Genomic DNA, 26,700 nt, shown 5'->3' on the forward strand with positions numbered 1-26,700 from the left:
AAGAGCGGATGAGGAAGGAGAAGATCGTAGGCTATACCAGAGCTGAACTTCCTGATCTGTACTGCATTTTCGGTGCCACCATGTTTGTGGTACAAGAATAGAAATATTTAGGAGATGAGAACACAATCCTGAGCTGTACCGCATTTGACAGAAAGATGAAAATGTACACATAAGAGGAGGAGAAGATCTCATATATCTTCCTAACATCTCTCTCTCTCTCTCTCTCTCTCTCTCTCTCTCTCTCTCTCTCTCTCTCTCTCTCTCAACATCTCTCATATCGCTCAGAGCGGCGCTGGACGTCTCTCTCAACACAAGGTAATAAAACACTTTCTCTTTAATTATTCTGTAAAGAGATTTCTATTTATTGAAACATTTATCTTTCTATTTTAGTGAAAGTGAAAGTGAAATTTGAAATCAAACATTACTCCTTACTCTAAAATAGATGTTTGTATTTTACAAAAGCAGAATTTATAGGCAAAGCATCATTTACATTAATAGTTGTCATACGTTCACATATATTATGATTTAGCCTTGAGGTCCGTGTACTTTTGAGTTCATTCGTTTTTCGATTTAATATCAAGCAGCCTATAGAAAAAATGGAAAATGGTTAATTTATTAAATTTTAATATTATTAATATTAATATATATATATATATATATACTCTCTCTGGGCGGCAGTGTCTCAGTGGTTCATGTAGGTTGTCTACAAACCAGAAGGTTGGCGGTTCGATCCCCGGTTCCACCTGACCAAGTGTCGAAGTGTCCATGAGTGAGACACCTAACCCCAGCTGCTCCCGACGAGCTGGATGGCGCCTTACATGGCTGACATCGCCGTCGGTGTATGAATGGGTGAATGTGAGGCAAAAATGTAAAGCGCTATATAAATGCAGTCCATTTTTTTATTTTTATATGTTTAGGTTCAGGGATAGAAAATGGTTAAAAGGATTGAATATTTGATTTCCACATGTGGGCTTGCATGAAATGCCCCGTACGCTGATTGGTCAACCAAAGATCTTTTGAAGGATTCTTAAAGGGTTTAATAAACTCTCTCTCATCAAACAACCGGACTAATGCCGTGACGGATCGCGCTGGACAGGGACTAATAAGGGTTGACATCCTACGTGCTAGAGAAATATAGCTGGGTTGGATTATTTCAGAAATATTAATTTAATATTAATGTAGGTTACCTCGCATCTGCAGTGTGACCCACTGGACAGCGACAGGTTTAGAGTTGGAGAACCGCGGTGCAGACAGCACTATGAGTTTTGGACAAGGGATGAAGCTTAAATATGATAGATATGAAAATATGACAATATTTTGTATCAATGACAGTTTACTATAACGCCGCATCTGTTGTTTTGGTTAATATTTTTAATAGGCCTAGCCTTTTGAAATGATTTTTATTTTTTTTAAATGAAACAATACTTAGATTATGAGAGTTATTAAGACCCATCCCCAATGCTGTTTCCTGCATACTGAGCTTTCCACTGTTAAAGACTTGGATTCCCATCCTAAACATAGACAAAGTTTCAAAAACTAATGTTGGACGTTTGATGGAGTATTTCTGTGTTAAAAATACTCCTTCCGGTTTCTCACAAGTTTCGGAGAGTTTTTTTCGAGTATGGGTCGACTTGACGTTAATAGAGCAGAAGGTCCTTGTATGGGCCGTACGGGCTCTTCTCCCGGTAGGGTGCGCGCGCGTGACTAGAGCGAGAGAGGAAACGCACGCCCATAAACACTCTCAGCTGCAGATCCAGTCGTCCGTGAACACTTCTGTCGTTATAGTCCGCGCCGCGCTCCACTTTATTCCTATGGGTGACGTCGAGCGACTTCAACGTGTCCGCACAGCATTCTGGGAAGGCAGCGCTGCATTTGAACCGATTTGAACGCAGAAATGACGGGAAGCTTCACAACATCGCGTCAGTCGCGTCTCAAAGTGGATCTCCACGGTCACTGCTGTCAGGACTTCACCAAATCATACCAAAGAAGTGTGTTTCTGACGGAGCGGTCCCAGCGATAAAGGTTCGGTCCTGCTTTGGAAGCAGCCGGTGAGTTAAACTGCTTCAGATGTCTGTGCTGTCGGCTATCGTCGCGTGAGTAAACATCAGTAAACGACACGATCGCGATCGTCATTCAAATGCGCTAACGGACTCCATTGCTGTTCTCTGTATAACGTTACACTAGTCTGACGTGCAAAACCGTTCTGCTTGCTACTGCTAAGGTTTAGTCGCATACAATAGTCCATAAACCGAATCATGTCCTCATAAACTGCGAGTAAACACACACAAATGTTGACAGGCCACTAAATACAGTCCATACCACAGAGACGGACGTCCTGCTGCTGCTGCTGCTCCTGTTCAGTTTATTTCTGCCTCAGAATTGATTGTGGATCATTATCTGTATTAGCTGAGATCGATAGCCATGGGTTTCTCCACGCTTGAGGACGTCACCGCTTTGTGCACGCTCTTCATTCTTTAGCTCCGCCCACACGATATGCCTCGTCATTCTTTAGCTCCGCCCACACGATACGCCTCCAGGCACTCGGTTTTTTCCGGAAAGACTCGGAACAGCCCATATTTCTTTTATAAATATAATAAAACTAAAGACTTTTGGGAGATATGAAGGATGCAATACTACTCTATAGGTACTCAAGATTGACATGAGATTGACTGAAACTGAGTGTTTAACCCCCCCCCCCCCCCCCCTTAAATAATAGTCAGTCAGTGAGTCATTCATTCAACCGATTCGTTTAAAGAATCAGATTCATTCATGAACAGCACTGTCTAGAGTCAGCTGCACAACAGCTCTGTGGCTTTATTTTATTATAGCATGTATTAATTTGATTTCAGCTTCATGTACTTTCTGAAATAAGTTATGCCGACTACATATTCACATTTAAATACTGATGCGCTTTGCTACATGTAACTGAATGCGTGCTGCAGTGGGTCACAGCTTTTGCCGCAGATTTTGATAGTTGGACTCAATAAAAGCAGTGTTGTGTCCAAGAGATAATCTGAGGGGTAATGAGGGTGCAGATGCGAGGTAACCTACAGTAATATTTCTGAAATAATCAGCTAATATTTCTCTAGCATGTTTTGTTGTAGAATCCGTGCCTATAGAGAAGAAAACCCTTAGTCCTCTGTCACGGCATTAGTCCGGTTGTTTGATGAGAGAGAGTTTATTAAACACTTTAAGAGTCCGTCCAGCAGCGGAGGAACGTTATTCTGTGGAAACACCGGAAGCGGCACGGGTGGATCTTTGGTTGACCAATCAGAGGAAAGGGGCGTTTCATGAAAGCCCACAGGTGGAAATCTATTATTCAAGCCTTTTATCCATTTTCTATCCCGGAAACTAAAAATATAAAATCAAGCCAAATTCTTTTTATTTTTATTTTTTTAAATGAAAAATGAATGAGCTGTTTTCTCATATTTCAACTTGATATTAAATAAAAAAACGAATGAACGCAAAAGTACACTGACCTTTAGCCTTGAGGATGTGTGTGTAAACATGTCATGTGAAATTGTGGACTGAATAAAAGCAACACGATATTCTGTGATTCCTTTACTCATATTCAGCAGATTCTGTGAGGTCTGTGTGAAATTATGTCCTCAACTGAATTAATTTGGCAGATGATTTAATTTAAAGTGAAATGATAACGAATATGAATTATAATCAGACGTGTGTTCTTCATTCTCAGTACACATTTGGATTTGATGAACACAGTCTGTCTTTTTGAACGCATCTGATCTGATTAAATCAGTGATTACTGTCAGAGTTAGATTCAGTGATTTGATTTTTAATGCAGTTTTAAGGAGAAAATACTCAGCAATGGAGTTGACTTGTAACATTAAACACTTGATTTTCACCACAGGGATGAGTTAATACGTTGTTATAACTCATGCTCATGAATTGATCTGGGGTGTATTTCAGAAAGCAAGGTTAACTTACTGTTACGGCTGGCTCGTAAATATTAAGAAAATTACATAAACAGGAGAAACATAGCGAGAGAGAGCAACTCTTGAGCACACAGACCTTATATCCCAAACGCCATAATAGAGGGTTGATAACTGATAGAATACACCAGTCGCCCAACTAACATCTGCACTGTCTAGCCGAGCCAGCAGAGGGCAACAGGCAGGCGTAACACCTCCCCCACAAAAATGTTATATGCCAAAAAAAAAAGTTTTCTCCACCAGTTGTTCCTCACTCCACTTGGTTCTGGCTTCCTGGGCCTAGGAAACAGGATAGAAAGAGGAGAGAAAGAAAATGGCAGCAAACTACAAAATATGCACACACGCTCAAGATAAGGCATCAGCAATAACATTTTCACTGCCCTGAATGTGTTTAATATCAAGGAAAAATGGTTGTAAAATGAGACTCCACCTCATTATCCTCTGGTTATGATTCAGTGTAAAAACACTAAAAGATTATGGTGTGTATAGACCACAATTGGACTGGCAGAAGATCCCTAGTTAACTTAAAAATGTTGAATAGCCAGAACAAGGGCAAACGCCTCCTTTTCCACAACAGAGTAAACTCTCTGATGGACGTTGAATTTTTTGGAAACATAACAGATTGGATATTCCACTCCATCTTCACTTCTCTGTAAAAGAACAGCTCCAGCGTCAGTATCGCTTGCATCTACAGCCAAGCAAAAAGATTTAGAGAAGTCTGGTACAACAAGCAGAGGAGCACTAGCCAACAGGGCTTTGGCGCCATCAAATGCCTGCTGAGAAATGGTAGTCCACTCAAAAGGTACTTTACTGATAAGATCAGTCAGGGGTGTCACAATGGATGCAAAATTTGGGCAAAACCCACGATAATACACAGCCATTCCCAGAAACCTATGCAATTCTCTACGATTTGTAGGCACTGGGAAAGCACAGATAGACTCTTACCTAAATAAGTGACGGTAGCTTTCCAAAATTCTAATTTTTTGGAAAGGTTATGTATTGTGAGGTTGTGTTGGAGGTTTGGTCACTGATTATGGGACTCATCACCTTCACCTGCTGCACTCATCAGAAACACTATTTAACCTGGTCTCTCACTGGCACCCATTGTCAGATCGTTTCAGGCGCTCCTGGTGTGGCTTGCCTCGGCTTCTGTTCCCCTGGGGGATTATCTCTGTTCCAGGTCCAGGATTTCGGCCTCTGGTTGTCCCCTGCTTCACCGGTTCGCCTGCCTGGCCGCCTGCACCTGACCTTCGCCGGTTCGCCTGCCTGGCCGCCTGTACCTGACCTTCGCCGGTTCGCCTGCCTGGCCGCCTGTACCTGACCTTCGCCGGTTCGCCTGCCTGGCCGCCTGTACCTGACCTTCGCCGGTTCGCCTGCCTGGCCGCCTGTACCTGACCTTCGGTCGTGGTTGCTTTAACGTGGAAAAATGATCCCGGTTTATAATAGGAATTTATACAACCCGCATTACCCGCGATGCAGTGTTAATTTACCAATAGTGAACAATCGTTCGCACTCAAGGCTACAACAGCGCTTATTTAAAAAAAAAAAAAAAATCCTGATTCACTAATCATCTATAACCTGCGGTTGTCCCTAACACAATGATTGTGTAAACAAAACCGAGTTTTACATAATACCAACACGCAACATGCTCTCTTTATAAACAACTTTAACGATAAGCAGGGAGAAAATAGAGTACTCACCAGGATTTCCATTGGCTTTACATCTCCGATATACCTGCTTGTTGAAAGTGTTTCCGCTCAGGCACAGCACAGCTGAAACACTCTTACTAACCGGAGTGCAAGCCAATCCTCATGAAATCCTTAAGAGACAATACAAATACTCCCTCAAACAAACGCTCAAAATCCCGGACGAGCCCCCATTTTTATGTTACGGCTGGCTCATATGTCACAGACATCCAAAAATTCTCTGACACAAACAAATTGAGAGAGAGAGAGAGAGAGAGAGAGAGAGAGAGAGAGAGAGAGAGAGAGAGAGAGAGAGAGAGAGAGAGAGACTTTTTGACTTTTCAAAATTACATTTATTACAATAAATACCAAACCTTAAAACATCTTTCACAGTAAATTCATTAACAATTCATTAATGGTTATTTATAAACTTGCTGCAAAACACAACTCTTCATTCACAACTGAGCAAAAGGCTTCTCTATGACACCATATAGATTCAAACTTCATCAAGTTATTCATGACTTTATAAAATCGAAAATCAACAACAATTCTGGATTTCATCATTACTTTAAAAACCCTCTCCACATCACTATCATTCCTTTGTTCTATATGATTTCTCCTAGTAATGTAGATTGCCATTTTCGCTTTTCCGAGTACAAAATTCAACAACTGACATTCACCACGTCTACTTTTCACATATTTAAAACCAAAAATTAAAGTCTGCACAGAAAAAACCTCATTGAAACAATCAAATATTCCTTTCATCAATTCAAACAATGGTTTTAACCTGCCACAGTATATAAAACAGTGAAAAACAGTTCTGCCAGAAAGACTCGGAAGAATTAATGCTGTAACAATAACATTTATTTAGGAGCTCAGCAAGCAATCAAGTTCTTTGGCGTAGGCCCCATTTGTAATTCGCATTCCGAGGGTACGGAATCTGCGTATCCTGCCTGATTACAGAGGCAGGGGCGCAGCTCACCCCCCGCGAAGAACGAAAGGGGGCCATCTGGTGGTGGTGGGGTGGATGGAGGGAAAGACATCCTGAAGTCTTCAGGGTAGATGGGAGATCCCTTCTGGTGGTGTTGAGGATGATATGAAAGCCTGGCTGGTTGTGTGTGTGTGTGGGGGGGGGTCCCATCTTGGTGGTGGTGGGGAGGATGGTGGTGCTGAAGCGGTAGTATCTGCGAACTCAAACATGAGTAAGTACAACCTTTATATGCTCCGGTAAAGGATGTGATTGGATAGATGAGAAGGTAATTAGTGACGTAACGATTGAGTCTTCCTGGCAGAACTTGCGCTTGACTTCATTTCTGCCAGAAAGACTCGGAAGAATTAATGCTGTAACAATAACATTTATTTAGGAGCTCAGCAAGCAATCAAGTTCTTTGGCGTAGGCCCCATTTGTAATTCGCATTCCGAGGGTACGGAATCTGCGTATCCTGCCTGATTACAGAGGCAGGGGCGCAGCTCACCCCCAAAGATAGGTGGAAGGAGGATCCACCGTGAACGGGGCCCACCCCCAAAGAACGGTTTATGAAGTATACTCACGGGTCCTTATTCCTGAAGTTCCTAATGGAGAGAAAGAAGAGAAAAACAATTAGATTTTAGACCATATACTATTTTGAGTTAAGTTTCGAAACCGCCGGCAAGCGTATTCCCTGGCGCCAGATTCACAGCTACGGTGATGTACTGAAATATAGGCCGGAGGCCATCTTTTGATAGAACACGTGGGCCACAGGCCATCTTTTGATAAGACACATGGGCCACAGGCCGTCTTTTGATCGGACACATGGGCCACAGGCCGTCTTTTGATAGGACACATGGGCCACAGGCCGTCTTTTGATAGGACACATGGGCCACAGGCCGTCTTTTGATCGGACACATGGGCCACAGGCCATCTTTTGATAGGACACATGGGCCACAGGCCATCTTTTGATAGGACACATGGGCCACGGGCCATCTTTTGATAGGACACATGGCCGCAGCCATTTTTTGATAGGACGCATGTCCAACGGCCAACATCTGATAGGACGCATGGCCACAACCATCTTTTGATAGGACGCATGTCCAACGGCCAACTTCTGATAGGACGCATGGCCACGAACCATCTTTTGATAGGACATATGTACCACAGACCATCTTTAATATAGTGTAAGACCACTGAAACATAACATCCTGCCAATTCGGCTCGGAACACCACCACCAGTAGTTAAATAGGAATTTACCATTATTGGAGAGCTTGCTGAGCTTCGAGGATGATTTTTGAATCAGTTTTCATACAGATTTGAAAGCAAAAGAAGACAATCTGCCCAGGATTTTGATGGCTGCTGTAGAGATGCCGCACTCGGCTGCTGGAGTGACTGCCCCGATCCTAAAGAATGTCTGGTATGGAGGAAAGACTGCAACTTATAAGGACAGATGAGAGGTGTGGGTCTAAAACCCAGCCTGAGAGAGAGGAGCGCCATTGTGAAAATATAAACCTTAGCCAAACATTAAGATAAAAGATCATGGATGTAAGGGAAGAATACTTACCGTATAATATTTAATTAAAGGACTTTGATAATAAAATGTAACTTATCTGATGCTCATTACGACACATGGCTAATCTTAGAATTACCTGAAGGTTTAGCATACTATAGGTTTAAAGTGCTGAAGGAAACCATCTTGAGTAGGGCTGCACGATAATTCGCTATGTTGCACGCAATTTGGCAGAGGCTGTGATAATTGCCTGCGCAGCTTCGCAGAGCGGGCCAGCCGCGATCGGCAGCAGCGCTGCTCCGCAAGTCAGAGGGCCCTCTTGCGCAGGGAACTCCAAGGGCTTGGAGAATACCTTTACAGGAACAAGCCAGACAACTAAAACAACCATAGTCTCATGGTGAAAAGGCAAAGTAGAGATGAAGGCTATGATAGGCCACCTGCACAGAGACCATGTTAGACCACAGAGAAGTTCATGAAGCTTATAGATACTAATGAAAACAGGATCAGTGGGCAGTAGTAATTTGAGAAGCATACCACCACCTGTGATTGCATGATAAGTATTACTTGACGTTGGATTGTTTGAGCAATTTGCATCAGAACTTGCTTGTACTATAATGCTGATGGCGTCGATGTACACAACACCATGATAGAGGAAGCAGACTCTGCATGTTTGAGCTGCATTTGTAGCGACCTCATCCGAGAGAATGTCCTAATCATATACGAGTTGGAGAACCATAGTTCTTTGTATCTGCAGTTGGAGGAGTTGCAACCATTGGTGTGACTTCCACTTACAGCTTGATAAAGTAGCCATCAGAACCTGTTGAGGGAACCCACAAGAGAGAAACCTGAACAGCATGACCGATGAGTGAAAGAATTAGATCAAAATATACAAACTATTGAGGACCTCAAGATATGCCCTTGCAGAAAATAAGTACATAATTATATGATGGCACTTTACTAGCTAATGGCCATAGCTAGCTGCTGGACCCTGTAAAACCTATGAGAACGATCAATACAATAATCATCTTTGGCCCTATCCCGAATGGCACCCTAAACCCTCGCGGTCTTCCTCTGAGTCCGCACTTTCGCTGCGTAATGTCGCTTTGACTGCCGGGTAGAAATCCTCTGCATAGCTCGCAAATTTGCGGGCTCAGCTGAAGGGCGCATCCAGGCCGTATAGCAGACGCAAAGGGGGCGCTCACGAGCACCCTTCTTTTAAGCTTAAATGACGAATGGAACACGCTACGGCACCGCGGACCCAACGGACACGCGCACGAGATGGCCATTGTAGGGCCACAAGACTAAAAGTACACGTGAGTGTGCCGTTTGGGACAGGGCCATAGAAACCCAAATCCAGGTTCGTACTGTGCAATTGAGACAAAATATTGCAATCCTGAAAAGTTTTTCCTTGGCTGACATGTCTTTAATAGTTTTTTGATAATTCACTAACTGCTAATTTTGCCTGCGAGGGAACACGTTCAACCGATGTAGAATAGATTCGAACCGCGGTGTGGTCAGATTAGACAACCATTTTACATTGGAGAAGGATTTTAGCTGCAATTAAGCATTGACAGTTCGTGCATTTTATAAAGGGAGCACCCTCCACTCACTTACTAAATTCATAAAGATATGATAATTCTGATTCTGCGCTGTGGTTTAACTGATATACGGGATGCTATCATATTAAAGACGGTTAATTTGTGTACAGAAGAAAATTAGTGTTGCTATCTAATAACCAGTTGAACCTTGTTTTGATGTGAACCTTAACCGACTTTTGCGCTGTAAATGCAAGCGAGAATACACATATGCGTTTTATTATAATTGAAGCACTGTGTCCTAGTGCGTCTGACAGAAATGTACTGATGTAGCTGATGAAAGCTATTTGAATATCATTGCATTATAAATAATATATTACTGAAACACCCAACATGGCATAAAGAAAACAGACCAACCATATATTGTCGCGATTGTGAGTTTGTTGTCTTCGAACGTGTCTATCTGCATAGCGATCTCTGCAAGGTTTGTTTATGCCAGGGAGTTCCTGGAATGTCGCATGTTTGTCTGTTCTTCATATGTCATATATGACTAAATGTTCAGTAGTACAGCTTGCCAGCACCCTCCAGCTGCCAGTATGATCTAAAAAGCATAGTACAACATCACTCAATGATGGAAGCACAGATTTTGGATAAGATTGAATAAATATAACTCCTCTGTAAAAATTGACTCAGACATAAGAGAATCTAGTGATATTTCTCCACATCTGCACGCATTTGAACTAGAAGCCCTGAGGGATGTTTTTGTACCAACGCTATAAGTCTTTTGAATAAGAGGTAAGAAATGTGAATATTTTAATTTTGCCATTGTGGATGTATTGTATTGTTAGATGTATTTATTGGATGTTGTGTACTGTAAATTGTTCTGTGTTTGTGTGGCGAGACCAAAGATCAATTTTCAGCTTAGGCTGAACAATAAAGTACTACTAGTCGGGATCCTCATGACGACCATGACGCGCATTATAAGTCACAGACGCCGATCGTCGCAGTCATAACTCCTGGCACATGTTAACGCTATAAGTTGAGAATAAAACCGAGATGAAATTAAAATAAACTTTATTCTTAGATCTTTGTAGTGATGTATGGTTTGTCAAGGTAATTACTTACATCTGATAGTAATTTTGAGCTAATACAAGCAAAGAGAGCTTCAGCACGACCACATCCTGGCGGACCATAAGAGGTTAATGCGTACGTTTATAAAGCAATAAAGAGCATCTTCGAGGAGCACATTCGCTATGTTTCTTCCTCATAAGAAGAAAGCAGTGTAAATGATGCAAGACATTTTCTTCAACACCCTTGAAAATTTGAGCGAAACATGTCTGCATGAACTACAGGATGACAGCCCAAATTACCTGACAGTATTTTATCAGTTTAAATTGTGTGTTGTATGCCACTTACTGCTTGCAAGAACCGAAGTAACGTTAGATGGAATAGCCATGTAGTGATGTCGGTGCTGTACTTTTAAGAACTACTCAGAGCACATTAATGTGTTAATTTACCTCAGCAATCTCGTAATGCTGAGCCGATCCGTGATTCGGCTTGCTTCAGTTCGTCCTGAAGCCCGGATAAAATAGGTGCATGTTACTTTAAACCCCGTGAGATTACCACGCATTCGTGGGGAGACTGATAGGGGATATTATACAGTGCCATCTGTTCTGTTCAGCTAAACGATTATTAATGATAGACTGTGCGTAGTGTTTTCGAGGCATTAAATGGTCAGTTTACACACAACAAGCCACAACAGGACTGATCGCGTTTGTGCGAGCAGGTGCTGCGTCCTATGCGTGTGCGTCTGAAATGCATGCTTGCAACAATGAGAAAGAGAGCGATACTACACCAGATCGTCTTTGAAAATACATAACCATATCCCAGCGATGAATGCTGATGTAGGACGCCAGAATGGTGATGAAGAGCGCAGAGGTATATTTAGATAACATGCACAGATAGACTTCCGTGAATGTGATTGTCTGAATCAGAACGCAAGTTGCTCTCCTTAGAAGGAACGAGCGTCTATTGCCGCGACAGCCCAAGGAAATGATTGCTGACGAGGACTTAACCGCTACTGTATTGCGAGTTGTTACTTTATATAAGACCCATTGATCACCCATGACAAGACGAGACCGTCAACTAACTGTCGGCGTCAGCATGTGCGCACCATGCTGAAGCGGTAGTATCTGCGAACTCAAACATGAGTAAGTACAACCTTTATATGCTCCGGTAAAGGATGTGATTGGATAGATGAGAAGGTAATTAGTGACGTAACGATTGAGTCTTCCTGGCAGAACTTGCGCTTGACTTCATTCTCTTTTTCAGTACAAAAAGGGCAATCTTGACTCGTGTCAGGATTTAAAAGAGAAACAAAAGCATTGACTGCGATTATTCCATGTAAAACCCTCCAATGAATGTCAGCTGTTTTCTTAGTTAATGGTGGCTTATATATCGCTCTCCAGTGAGGCCTGACATTTTCATTTAGTCCCAAAGCATCCCGCCAAGGTGTGTCAACTTTCTGATGTAACCCTTTTTTGTTAAAAAACTTTACACACACCTTATACAACTGTTTTCCATTAACATCATTAAAATCCAAATACATACTCTTTAATTCCAGAAGAATACCAGAGTGATCCTCTAGATTGGGGGATAAGAACAATTTTGGGAAGGGGTCCATGTCATCAGAAAGAGTAAGTCCTTCACCGTAGTCTTTGAGCATCCTAGTTTCCTCTGATGTAAGAGCCGATCGCATCCTCTGTAATATTAGAGTCATTGTTCGAACAGATTTGATCTTCACACAAGCAGTCATTTCCTCCACATTTTCCAATCCAGCCCCCGCTGAACATACAAGCTTTCTTAAGTTTGTGATACCAGCTCGAATAAACAGTTCAGTGAGTGTGCTGCTGGTGCTTATTACATCCAGTCTTGCTCCATTTATCAGTGGCTCTTCCAACAACCAAAATAAGGAGTTAGTGGTTTCAGACTTTTTCACCTTAAAACAACTCCAAACTTTAAACAGATTTCTATAGAAAGCAGGTAAACCTGTAATATCAATATTATTTGGGTCCATCAAAAACAAGGATTTGTCCAAGTTCATCTCTTGAACAGATTTCAGTATAACACTGGTCACTGTTCTCCAGCTCACATTTCCTGAACCCTTTAGAAATCTCTGCAAAAAATGCATTCGAAAAACAGCAGTTCTGCTTTGCAGATGAACCAATCCTTGTCCACCTTCCTCTTTGGGTAAATACAAAATATTATGTATCACCCAATGAAGTTTGTCCCAAAAGAAATCGATCAAGATTGATTGTATCTTAGCCAACAAATAGGTTGGTGGATCTACACAGGCCAACCGATGCCACAAAAAGGAAGCAACCAAGTTGTTTATTATGATTGTCCTTCCTCTATAAGACATGGATGATTTGAGCCACTTCCAACTGTCTAATCGGCCTTTTATCCTTTCGATTACTCCTTCCCAATTCTTCTGCATGGTATCCTCATCCCCCAAGTACACTCCCAGATATTTAAAACCATTATTTTTCCATATTAATCCACCTGGCAAGTCTGGTGTTTTCTCTTTCCACTTTCCAAGCAAAACTGCATCACTTTTTATCCAATTGATTTTTGCAGAAGAAATCAAGTCAAAATCATTGGATACTCTTATTGCACTTTGTATATCGTTTTGCCCTTCAATCATTACAACAATGTCATCCGCATAAGCAGATAACTTAATTGCAGTATCACATTGTGGAATTTTCAAACCCACTAATTCTTTCCTCAATTTATGTAAAAAAGGTTCTATTGCCAATGCGTACAGCAACCCGGACAAAGAACAACCTTGTCGGATCCCTCTATTAACCTTAAAAGGAGCGCATAAGCCACCATTAAACTTCAACACACCCTCAATGTCATTATACAAAGTTTTAATTTTATCACCAAATACTGAACTAAAACCAAAAGCTTTAAAAACTTTCCATAGGTAATCATGTTCAACACGATCAAAAGCTTTCTCCTGATCGATGGAAATCAAGCCTGCATTCAAACCAAAAATTTTAACTACTTCAAAAATGTCTCTGATTAGAGAAATATTTTCAAATATGGATCTGCCAGGTATGCAATATGACTGATCTGGGTTTATAACCTCTTCTAAAACCTTTCCTAGTCTTGTGGCTAATACTTTAGAAAGTATTTTATAGTCACAACATAACAAAGACACAGGTCTCCAACTTTTTATACTAGTTAAATCACCTTTTTTTGGTAAAAGAGTAAGAACTCCTCTTCGACAACTTAAAGGCAGACATCCTTCAGTTAAACTGCTATTCAGAACTTCCAATAAATCCTCTCCTATTATATTCCAATAAGACATATAAAATTCAACTGGAAGTCCATCTATTCCGGGGACTCTACCACTTTCCATGTTTTGAAGATTTCTATACAACTCTTCCAATGTTATGGGCTTATCAAGCTCGTCATTTGATTTTTCAGAAACCTGAGGTAAATCTTCAAAAAAACATTGCTCAACAAATTCATCTTCTTTAGACTCCTTTGTGTACAATTTTTCATAAAATTCTACCGCTCTCTTACGTATGTCAAATGGATCTGAAAGTAAAACTCCTCTTTCAGACTGTAGCACATTAATGACACGTCGCTGCCCATTTTTTTTCGAACCCAAAAAAGAATTTGGATGGAGCATCCATCTCATTGGAATTTTGAAAACGTGATCTTATTAATGCTCCTTGTGCTTTTAAACCCAACAGATCAGATAAAGCAGATTTTTTCATTTTAAAATCAGCAATAAGGTCTTGATTTCCAGTTTGTGTTAAAAATTGAAGTCTCATGATTTCATCTTCTAAAATCTGAACAGATTTAGCCAATTCTTTAGTGACATTAAGGGTATATTGTTGACACAATTGTTTTATTTGAATTTTTCCAAAGTCCCACCAATTCTTTAAGGACTTAAAATCCTTCTTTTCCTTTTTAAATTTACTCCAAAAACAGGCCAAAATCTCTTTGAACTGGGTATCATCTAACAAGGTAGAATTAAAATGCCAATAGGCGCTATTTGGTTTAACAGAATTAATGGATAATATGTATCCTATTAAACTATGGTCTGAAAAACCAACCGGAGAGATAGAACATCTTTTAAAAATACTCATATGGTGTTTAAAAACATAAAGCTTGTCTAATCTTGCTAGTGATAGCAAGTTATCCCGTGCATGTACCCATGTATATTGCCTAATATCTTTGTTGAAATGTCTCCACACATCACACAAATCATGCATTTCAATCATTTGAATAAGCCTTCTGCGTGATGGCATATGCGGCTCAATATGATTTCTGTCTAGACTGCTTTCCGCACAATTAAAATCACCTCCTAAAAACAAGTATTCTTCCTCTTTATACTCCTCCAACGTATTACAAAGAGTGTCTAAAAAAACCATTCTTTGTGTTGGTTGGGTTGGGGCATAAATACAAATAAAAATCAATGCATATTTTTCAAAGTTCACAATCACTTTTAAGATCCTTCCTTTTATAATTTCTTCCATTTTAAAAGAAACGGGAACAAACTTTTTATCAAACAAAATACCAACTCCACCACTAAGGGAAGTGTTATGGCTTAAAAAGGGCAAACCATTCCATTCTTTAAGCCATTCTACAGCATTCTTTTCGTCACTGTGGGTCTCTTGTATAAATAAAACATCAATTTTTTTCTGTCTCATTAACTCATATATTTCCAATCTTTTCCTCACCTCTCTGGCCCCATTCACATTTAAAGAGGCAATGTGGATATCACCCATTGTGATGGATAAGATTAACCATAAAAGGCTGAGTAAGAGACAGGCCCCTTCAGTTGCTGAATTAAACTTCATTATCACTGTTGCTTAATTGACTTTGAACTTTGGTTACAATTTTCTTAAGACGATACACTTCTTTATCCAAGAAAACACCTCCGTACATTGAACTCTTAGTAATTTCAACAAATCTTTTAAGATTTGGAAAATAATCAGCAATTTGTACACCTCTTAAACTTTTTGTTACTTTCAAAAAAGCCTTAATTTTTTCGGTGGTACAGTTATGACATGGCCACTCGCTCTGCGAACAACCTGAAACACTTGAATCAGAGGAATCACTCTCACTTTCAGCCTCATTTTCACTAGCCTGTTCTCTTGTTTTCCTAGCTTGTTTATTTACAGTGCATTCTTCTTTTTTCTTTCTCTTCAGAGGTGTTTTAAATATCTCTTGATCTACTTCCATCAACAACTCACTACCTTCTTTAATTATATTTTCAGAAGCAGGATCAACAGCAGGAATCTGATTTACTGAGCCTAACTCGGACTTTTCACCTTTTTCATTCACATTAGACTCAGATATCTCGGAGCTTAATCGCTTAATTCCGTGCTCTTCAACAACAATTTCTCCATCTCTAGTCTCAACAGACTCTTCTTGATGAACACCTAACGTTACATCAGTTGGATTTAGATCGACGGCATCAACCGAATCAGCAGCTTCAGGCTGTGCACCCGACGGCCCGGGTTTACTAACATTCGCACTGTTGTTGGGACAAGCACGAATCTGATGACCGGTCTTTCCACAACCAAAACACCTCATGTCTGTCGACACAAACACTGTATAATCAAAGTCATCTATTCGGAATTTAAAATTCAGATCAAGTTCATTCCCATTTTTTAAAATCATGTAGATAAATGTAACCCGTCTTGTCTTTCTGCGTTGTGTTCTGGGTTGTTCTCAAGTAGACACCGAGGCACGGGCTGTCACAATGCTGTTTATTATCTGCGGTCATAAACAATATGGCAATGAGTGTTGCGTGACATCAGGTTAGCATCTCAGTCAAATCCAGCATTGCTCTGACTGAGGTAAGCCTTGCGCAATCTGATGACGTCACTCGCACACACTGCACTAACCCCACGCGCAAGCAGAATGAACCCACAACGAAACTGCCAGTAATACAAAAAGAAATATTTTTGGGTGGAATTCATAAGTATACAAATAAACCTGCTACATTCACCCCCCCTGAATTCCACCAAAATAAAACCACCCTTGAATTCTATTATTAGTACCAAAGATGCATCAATGTAAATACACTCGTACCCGGACCAAATAACAATGAGATCGAATCCCAAAGTTCAGTAAAAAACTATCCGTAAAACAGATCAAGAGAAAAAAAAAAGGTTGATCAGGCCCTCATCCTCTCAGGAACATAAAGGTGCAGCCTACACCCCTAAACATCTGGTCCCCTGGCTTGAAAAACCCCACAGTACGGTTTTACATTCAAGGATGGAAAAAACAACAACAAAAAGAAACTAGTTGAAAAGAGAAAAAACTTAATGTGCACTCTAAATCAAACTTTCTGAGGCAAAGAGAGGCCCCATATAACAGGTCTCTGAACCATACTCTCAATAAGCCTATTGACAGACCTAACCACTCTCCCAGTTCTAGTGACAACCCTGCCTTGAACTCTGTTACTAACTACAGCAGTCTGAGTCACAGTTGAGTCAGCAGATGAGCAGGCTTGAGTGGGAGTAGAGTCAGTCAGACTTGTATCAACGTCAGTAGGTTTATTTGACTGAACAGGGTCTGGACCAGACAGAGTCGTTTCAGGTGGACTGGCCATAACTTCATGAGCGTTAGACTCATCCTCAAGGTCTGGAATAGAAGCTTCTTCGGCTGCTGAAGCCTCAGCAGATCGATCTGGGTCTGACAGAACCCACGAGGATGTCCGTGCCAGTGAAGACTCTTGTTCCAGATTGCTCAGGTTATCCGCATCTCCACAGCCACTTGAATCTTCAACTTCCAACGAGCTGACCAGAGACCGCTTCTCCAGGGTGTCTTGGATAGGAAGGAAACTCACATCAAGCAAAAGGTTCCTGTGCACAACCTTGCTCTGGCCAGAGGCATCGCTGATCTTGTAGATGTGAGTCTTGGGGTTCCGCTCCACTACCGTATACACTGCAGGTTCCCACTTGTCAGCTAACTTCTTTTTACCTTTCTCTCTCTTGTTCGCGAGCAGCACTCGGGCTCCAACATGTAAGGAAATCCCTCTGACCTTTTTATTGTACTGATGAGCCTGCTGTTCCTGCTCTTTAGTGGCATGCTGCTGGGCGATGTTGGCTGCCTCAGACAGGTAAGATAGCAGGGTCCTTGAGTAGCTGCTGAAGTGTGTCACAGTGAAGTCGTGCAGAACAGACTGAAAGACAACATCAACTGGCAGCCTCGGAACGCGGCCGAACATCAAGTGGAAGGGTGCATAGCCGGTTGTTTCATGAGCAGTTGCGTTATATGCAAACGTCAGCGTCTGGATCTGCTGTGGCCATTCTCGCTTGGCTCTCAGAGGAAGACTCCGTATCATTTTGCCCAGTGTACGGTTAAAGCGCTCTGTGCCCCCATTGCCCATTGGGTGATAAGCCGTTGTATGAGACTTTGCCACCCCCGACAGCTGCAGCAACTCAGACACTAGCTCACTCTCAAAATTAGGGCCCTGGTCAGAGTGGATGCGCTCAGGGAACCCGTAGACACAAAAGACACAATCCCATAACTTCCTGGCCACTTGCTTGGCAGTCTGGTTCCTGCATGGAAAGGCAAAAGCCATTTTCGTGAAGTGGTCAGTCGCAACCAGCACATCAACAGAATTCTTGTTCTTATCCTCTGCTGACCAAAAATCAATACAGACCAGTTCCATGGCAGCGGAAGTTTTAATACTTTTCAAGGGGGCTCGTGCTGAGGGCTCTGGAGATTTTGCAAGTACACACCTCTCACAGCATCGCACATGCTCTCTTGTGTCCCTCTCCATACTGGGCCAGAAGAAGCGCTGTCTTGCCAGATGGAGCGTCCTCGCCTGTCCCTGATGTCCTGCCAAGTCATGAACTCCCTTCAAGGCCTCACCCCTCAAACCGGCTGGCAGTAGCAACTGGAATCTTTTCATCCTACTCACAGGGTCCTTCGTTTCTCGGTACAAGACACCATTCCGGATGACTAGCCTCTCCCAATGTTTCAGTAATGCCAATGAACTGGGGCCCATATTGTGCTTTTCTCGTCTGGATGGGCGACGTCTGCGGACCACAAACGGGAGTACAGAAGATATTGTGGGATCCTGAAGCTGCTTATCTTCCAATTCGCACAGAGTGAGTGAGGGCAAAGTACACTGGCCTGCGGGTTGCAGCTGTTGGACATGTTGGCCAAGACAAAGAGCCCTGTTCTCCACACCACTCCTCCAGGAGCTGTGAGCGGCTAGAGCAGCTTTGACTTCAGCTGCACTGTAGGAGCCTGTTGTGTAATGTGTTGGCTCGTGCTGTTGAACCGCTTGAAGGTGTTGGACGCCCAGTCTGAATGTCTGTTGCACCTCCTCAGCCTCCGCACCTTCAGCCTCTTGCACTAGTCTACCATATGGCTCTTGGATCAGACGCCTGCTAACTGAAGTGGTAAAGGGATCTCGACTGAGTGCGTCTGCTACAATATTTTTTGGGCCTGGGATGTATTTCAGGTCGACGTTGTATGAAGACAGTTTAGCTACCCACCTCTGTTCATACGCATCAAGTTTGGGCTTGGTCATGATGTGGGTTAACGGGTTGTTGTCCGTCCACACAGTAAAGTCATGCCCTTTCAGCCAGTGACTGAACTTCTCAGAGACGCTCCACTTCAGTGCCATAAACTCAAGACGATGAGCGGGATATCTTTGCTGTGACTTGCTGAGGGTCTTACTGGCAAAAGCAATGGGGCGAGCCTTGTCCTCCCCTGCTGGCAATTGTGACAACACAGCACCAAGCCCGTCCAGGGATGCATCAACGGACAGGATGAATGGTCTTGAGAAATCAGGATGGGCCAATACAGCACAGTTAAGCAGATCTGTCTTGAGCTTCCGGAAAGCCTTTTCGCACTCAGGAGTCCAATCCGCTGCAGTCAGTTTCCTGTACATACCCGCACCTCCACCACTCCGACCAGTCCGGCCTCTCCTCTTCTGGCCTGCCGTCAAAGCAAACAGGGGCTTGGCAATGGCTGAGCAGCCAGGGATGAAAGACTGATAGAAGAACACCATGCCAAGAAATGACTTCAGCCTCTTTACAGAAGGGGTACGACCATCCTCCTCCATCAGAGCCTCCTTTGGCATCTTACAGATGACATCAACTTTATTGGGATCCACCGCAACCCCACTTTGGTCAATGACGTGACCAAGGAACCTTACTGACCTCATCAGAAGGTGGCATTTCTTGGGGCTCAGCTTGAGGTTGTTGTCTCTGAGCTTACCGAAGACCACTTGGAGCCTGTTTAGTGCTTCCTCTTCAGTGGGCGCAAAGACAAGTAGGTCGTCTAGGTAGCAGAGCAGGCTGGTGAAGTTAAGGCTGCCGAAGATGCTCAGCATCATACGCATGAACGATGCTGGGCTGTTACAAAGCCCTTGTGGCATCCTGTTATACTCATACAACCCAACAGGTGTCGTGAAGGCTGTATACTTTTTGTGGTCTTCACACATCGGAACATTATAGAAGCCCGAAGTCAAATCCATTGTACTGAAGACAGCATTACCTCCCAGTGCTGCTAGACAGTCGGCCTGATGAGGCAGTGGGTGGGCATCTTTTAAAGTCCGTGCATTCAGCCACCTGAAGTCTGTGCAGATTCTGAGCCCACCATCTTTCTTCCACACCATGACGAGAGGGGATGCATATTCACTGATGGACTTGCGGATGATCCCCCTCTCCTCCATGTCTGAAAGCACGCGTCGTAGCTGTTGGTAATGTGCAGGAGGAACTCTCCTATATGGCATGCGAAATGGGCGATCGTCTGTCAGGCGAATGCTGTGCACAAACTCTCTCGCCTCGCCACAATCAAGTGAGTGTCTGGAGAAGATGTCTTCATACTCTTGAACCAGTTCGACAAGACGTTTCTTTGCCCAAAAGCTGGCCTCGCATGAATCAATGTCCAAATCGCTCAACCCCAGGTTGGACAGGCGTGCTTTGAGGTCAGCATCTGTGACAGCCGAAACTATAACACTCTCTGGCTTCAAGCCCTCCATCTCACACAGACCTTGCTGAACGTTGAAGTCCTCCACAGCAAGACACGGGAAAACATCAGCGATGATGGCATTACGTCTCAATGTGATTGGCTTCGGCGAAAGATTTGTCATCTTCAAGGGCACCCACCTGTCAGCCCACATTGCAGTGATGACACGACCCACAAGGACATCCCGTGGATCTGACCTGGAACCGCATGGTTCCACAATGACTGTGCTGCCTGGAGACATCGGCACCTTGCTGGACAGCCTACCCCACACTAGGTGTTCGTGCTGCGGTTCCAGTTTGACAGCATGAGACAGCTTCAAAGGGCCGATCTTGTCTGGGACATCCTCGCTCTTCCATCTTGTGGTGCAGGACAGCATATCAAGGAACTGGTCACAGTCTGACGGTACTTTCTTGCCTCCAGCTGATATAAGCCTCCAGTAGTTTTCATCGCTCTTCATGGTACGTGCGAGGTGTTTGAGGACGTTTGAACCGATGATGAGTTCATCATGCTGGCCTGGCACAAGCAAAACAGGAACAACGCACTTCACTCCATACACAGACAGCGTCAAGTCATAAACACCTCTGGGACGTGTCTGTTTTCCGCCACAACCCACAAGCACAATTCTCTCGGCTGATTCAGGCTCTTTAATAAGGACTCCTGCCACCTTGAGTAATGCTTCAGCCCCCTCACTCATCGTACAAGCCATGGATCCTGAGTCAATCATGCCCTTCAGCTCTACCTTGTCATCAACCACAACCTGAACGTAGAATAAATCACTGAAAGCTGGCACCTCTCCAGACCCTTGAACCACGACCTGAAGACCTTCTGGTACGGCCGAACAGGCATTAACGTAAAGTAACTCCAAGTCCTCGTCTCCAATGAGGGTTTCGTGTTGATCCCCCACACTGCCCCTCTCCGTGTGGGCTCCCTAGTTTCCCGCCGGCGGCCCTCGTCTGGCATCAGCCTGGCCCACCCGCTTCCGTCCATACTTGTCACAGTCCTTCTTCCAGTGACCAGGAGCAAAACACGCGAGACACAGGTTTTCTCTCCTGCAGTGTGCGAGCGTGGAATGTCTGACATCGTCACAGACTCTACAGCTCCTCCTCTGAAAGGTCATTGGACCATATGATGGCTCTTGTGCAGGGGCTTGGACGTTCTGACGCACCACCAAGTGATCTAGGAGATTGATCAGTGCATTCATGCTATTCACACCAACAGCTGCGGCAGTGGCTGGAGTGGTGTGACTGGACTGGGGAGCCTGAAAGCATGCTGGTGACTGTGCATGTTGTGGAACAGACTGTGCATGGGATGGTTGAGGCAAATGAATGGCTGGGGAATTGGGCACAAACTGCTCTGCTAAAGGTGAGAGCTGTGATGTTGGTGTCTGAACTGATGCGTTAACAAACATAGTGGCTTGAGGCAGAACGAACCCCTGAGAAGAAGGCAGCTGAAACTGGGGCTCTGTTGGCGCTGGTTGAGACAGCTCTGGCTCTCGTGACATAGCTGACTGGGTGTGCGTGACTATGTGTCTCAGTGGAGCATGCGAACTGGCCAGCGTGCGCATCCTGAGTTCCCTCTGGTAGGCGTCAATACGTTCCTGAACCTCGCTTGTGGTCCACTCCTCAGCCGCCTTGAAGCTAAGTCTGTTAGAGAGTATCGGGTCTGGGCAAAACTTGATGAACATCATGCATACCTCCCGTCCGGAATCTTCAGCACTTCGTCTCTGTCTCTTTAAGCACTCGTCAGCGATATCAATGGCGTTATTTAACCTGATCCAGTAGTCCATCACCCCTTCGTCTCGTAATGGCCTGGTGTTGTAAAAGTCAGCCATTGGCATGGATGAGTAGGTCAACTCACTAAAGTGTTGTTTCATTATGTCATAGACAAAGTCGGGAGTCGGGTCAGTAGAGTTATGTCGTAGAGTAACCCGCACTACATCTCTAGCCTTTCCCCTTAGTTTAGCTAATATCTCCTGAGGCTGCTGGTGTACTGGAACATTACTCTTACGAAAATATGCCCCTACCATTTCCACCCACTCCCGCACAGAGCACTTATCACTGCTATCACCCCTATAAATAGGCGGCTCCTTAGCATCAGATTGCATTACTAGCTTAACACCGGACAAATTAAACTCTGTCGGTTGCGGTTCCGGCTGTGAACCCCCCCTTTTTACAGATGTGTCGTGTGCTGTTACATCGCTATTACGTTGCAGCTGGTCTGCGATAGACTGGCCAATTTGGCTGGCTAACTCTGTAATGAGGGCTCTTACATCATCACTAGAGGCTGACGTGGTACGCTGCTCACTTGGGGAAAGACTGCGGGGAAACTGGACACGACTGGAACACGCCATGGGCGTTCTCAACCCTCCCACATCAGGCGACTGAACCTCATCCTTGAATAACCTCCCCCGCCCAAACCCCACAGTATCATACACATCCTGATCAAAAAACCCCGTACCCACTGGTGTATTCACTGAGTCCATTGTGCAATACTTGGGTGAAACAATGCAGTCCCCACGGCGATCGAGGTGGCGTCGATACTCGAAGAATCCAAAAGGTCACGGCACCAATGTAACCCGTCTTGTCTTTCTGCGTTGTGTTCTGGGTTGTTCTCAAGTAGACACCGAGGCACGGGCTGTCACAATGCTGTTTATTATCTGCGGTCATAAACAATATGGCAATGAGTGTTGCGTGACATCAGGTTAGCATCTCAGTCAAATCCAGCATTGCTCTGACTGAGGTAAGCCTTGCGCAATCTGATGACGTCACTCGCACACACTGCACTAACCCGACGCGCAAGCAGAATGAACCCACAACGAAACTGCCAGTAATACAAAAAGAAATATTTTTGGGTGGAATTCATAAGTATACAAATAAACCTGCTACATAAATCTCCTAAAAGAAACGACATGTTTCAACAGTTCCGATTTACTACCGATTGCGATCTTTTTAACTGGTGAGACAACTTTGCCAAAGCGTGAAAGCTCTTTTACTAGCACCTCATCTTTAATAAAAGGTGGAACATTTGACAATGTGACCTTCTTAGCTGGTGTAGAAAGGGGAAGTACCGGCACAAACGTACCCTTTAATTCAATGCCCCTTTCCACTACTTCATTTGCCTTTTCGACCGAACTTATAAAAAGTACCACTGCATTGTTCATTTTGGGGCAGCTAAAATGGATTTATGTCCAATCACATTGCCAACCGCTAAACTACATTCCTCTACACTGCCTACAGACACTATTTTAATTCCATGCCGACGCGTGAGGCAATCTAGAACACCTGCATGCGCCGCCATGATGTTTAACAAACACCGGCGGCGTACAACGCGCGCAACAGCCTTTACCAAGCTTTGAAACACCCAGTCGCAACGCACAAAAGTTTAGACAAGAAATCAATAAACATACAACATAGAAAAAAAGTTTGAAAAGGAAACCACAGCGGGCACGAATCACTCAGACTCACCATACGCTCCTACTCACTCCACTTCCACTCACTCGCACATGCGCAAACAGAGAGAGAGAGAGAGAGAGAGAGAGAGAACAACTCTTGAGCACACAGACCTTATATCCCAAACGCTATAATAGAGGGTTGATTACTGATAGAATACACCGGTCGCCCGACTAACATCTGCACTGTCTAGCCGAGCCAGCAGAGGGCAACAGGCAGGCGTAACACTTACCGTCACTTACACTTACCGTCGCGGTAGATTAACCCAAACGTTGCTTACTCGAGGTGTGCTAAGGCTGGTTCCACAAACACATGACTGCGAGTAAGTTCAGCCAACTCAGAGTATGTTCACAGTTAACACAGACCTGCTCAACAGAATAAGGGTTATATATAACGGTTGATGCTAATTAGGGGAATGCAGATCCATGTGTGAGATCACAGTAAAATACATCATAAATATATTCTGCATTAACATTTAAACATGACCTTGTTATAATAGTGCTTTAGAATTAATATATACTGTTGTGGACCCTGAGCCGCTCTGGAGCAGGTTATGTTCAGAGAGTTGCTGGTTACTTACACACACTGGAGGTTACCGGTGGTTTTGGACCTGACAGTTGAAGTAAAATGGTAATTGAGGTTATCCGCGAACTTAAACTTAAACATACGCCGTATGTCACACAACCTGCTTTCTGGAATAGTCCCCTGATGTCTCGTGATCTGATGTTATATCACTTTAACTAAACGCTGTGTGTGTGTGTGTGTGTGTGTGTGTGTGTGTGTGTGTGTGTGTGTGTGTGTGTGTGTGTGTGTGTGTGTGTGTGTGTGTGTGTGTGTGTGTGTGTGTGTGTGTGTGTGTGTGATTGAACAGATTCAAATGGAGTGTGTAGAGAAAACCACACACACAGAAAACTGCCTCAGAAATCACAGAGCAGCAAAAAACAAGAAGACAGAGAGAAGAATGGACACACACACCAGAGGATCAGAAGAGGAAAGAGGAGAGAGAAGAATGGACACACACACCAGAGGATCAGAAGAGGAAAGAGGAGAGAGGAGAGGAGAGAGAAGAGGAGAGAGAAGAGAGAGAAGAATGGAGACACACACCAGAGGATCAGAAGAGGAAAGACGGCTGACACTTCAGAGATGTGACAGTATGGAGAAACTAAGTCCAAACAGTGAGTGTTTGATCATTCGTTCAATCCTTCTTCATTTTAGTCTCTCTAGATTTCCTGTTCAGATTCATCAGATTGACTTCAGACTTTCTGCTCTATAGACTATTGAAGCTCTTCACAGATGTGTGATCAAGAACATAATCCCATTAATTCACTATATTTCTGATTTCTAGTGTTGTGTGATCCATCATCATCATCACCATCATCATCATCATCATCATCTTCATTATCACCATCATCATCATCATCATAATCAGTGATGTCCAGATTCTGATTATAAACTAAGTATTACACTCCTGATTAGTCTAAATCTTCCTCAGGATAAGAGACCGACACACACACGTGACATTTCACCGGAAGTTTCCCAGCTGGCTCTTATTATTGCTGAAGTTCTGTTCATACGGTCCATCAGGGGTTAATGGAGGAAAAGGTCAAAGATCTCACAGAAAGAGTGTGACTGCCCAAACCTTCTCCTCCTCCCGACTGAAGTCACAGAATGCAGAAATACTACAGATGATGTCTTTTGTGAATCTAAGTGTGATTGGTAAATTGGTCTCAGTTTCACTGCAGTCAGTGTATGATGATGAGAGAGACTGAAGCGTTTGAGAACTCTGGGCTTCTCTTTCTCAGATCTCTTCAAAGATATCTCAAACCTCTCCTAAACCAGGTGTTGTGTTGTAAATTTTTGATTTGTACTCAAGACTCGGTCCCCATATTTTAATGGTCTCAGTCTTGTCATGGACTTGTGTGCATTTGGACTCGGAATTGACTCGTATTAGAGCCATAGAGTATAAAAAAATATGGACATAGTGACGATTCCGACAAGCCTTTCTGAAGTACAATGTAAAAAATATTGTTGGTAGTAACCTGGTTGCTTTAAAATGTTGAGTTTATTCAAATTAAACATTTGAGTTGATAGACCAGAACAAAGGAATGTACCAGCGTTGTAGTCGGAGTATTTAAGGAAGGGTAGCAGATCTGCCATTGGGGAACATTCTGTAGACAGAAACCCCATGTTGTGCTGACACTCTCTCTCTCTCACACACACACACACACACACACACACACACACACACACACACACACACACACACACACATACACACACACATTCTGCATTTTTACTTTCTCATAAAAACTCCTCCTGTGTGATTTATAAGCCTTTTGTAAAGTGGGGCCATGGGTAATGTCCTCATATTTCACCCTCTCCTGTAATACCTGTGTCATACCCATGGCATTATACACATTTGGGTCCTCATATGGCACAAAAACAAGTACACACTGTGTGTACTGTGCTAAATGTAATGAATCTTTGCTACTATTTTCATATTACTTTGTAATTGTATTTTTTATATTATGTTGAAAGTTGTGTACTGTGGATTCATGTTTAATTATGTTATTAAAGT

At 43.3% G+C, this 26,700-nt stretch overlaps 1 long non-coding RNA gene across 1 annotated transcript; it reads left to right on the forward strand.

The window, feature by feature from the left end:
* On the forward strand, positions 1 to 26,209 carry LOC137045843 (uncharacterized). The gene is made up of 3 exons (XR_010898861.1): positions 1 to 315; positions 24,994 to 25,297; positions 25,468 to 26,209. It is a non-coding gene; the product is annotated as an uncharacterized lncRNA (long non-coding RNA).
* Positions 26,210 to 26,700: the final 491 nt, after the last annotated feature.

This window comes from Pseudorasbora parva, chromosome 18, assembly GCF_024679245.1.
Source record: "Pseudorasbora parva isolate DD20220531a chromosome 18, ASM2467924v1, whole genome shotgun sequence".
NCBI lineage: Eukaryota > Metazoa > Chordata > Actinopteri > Cypriniformes > Gobionidae > Pseudorasbora > Pseudorasbora parva.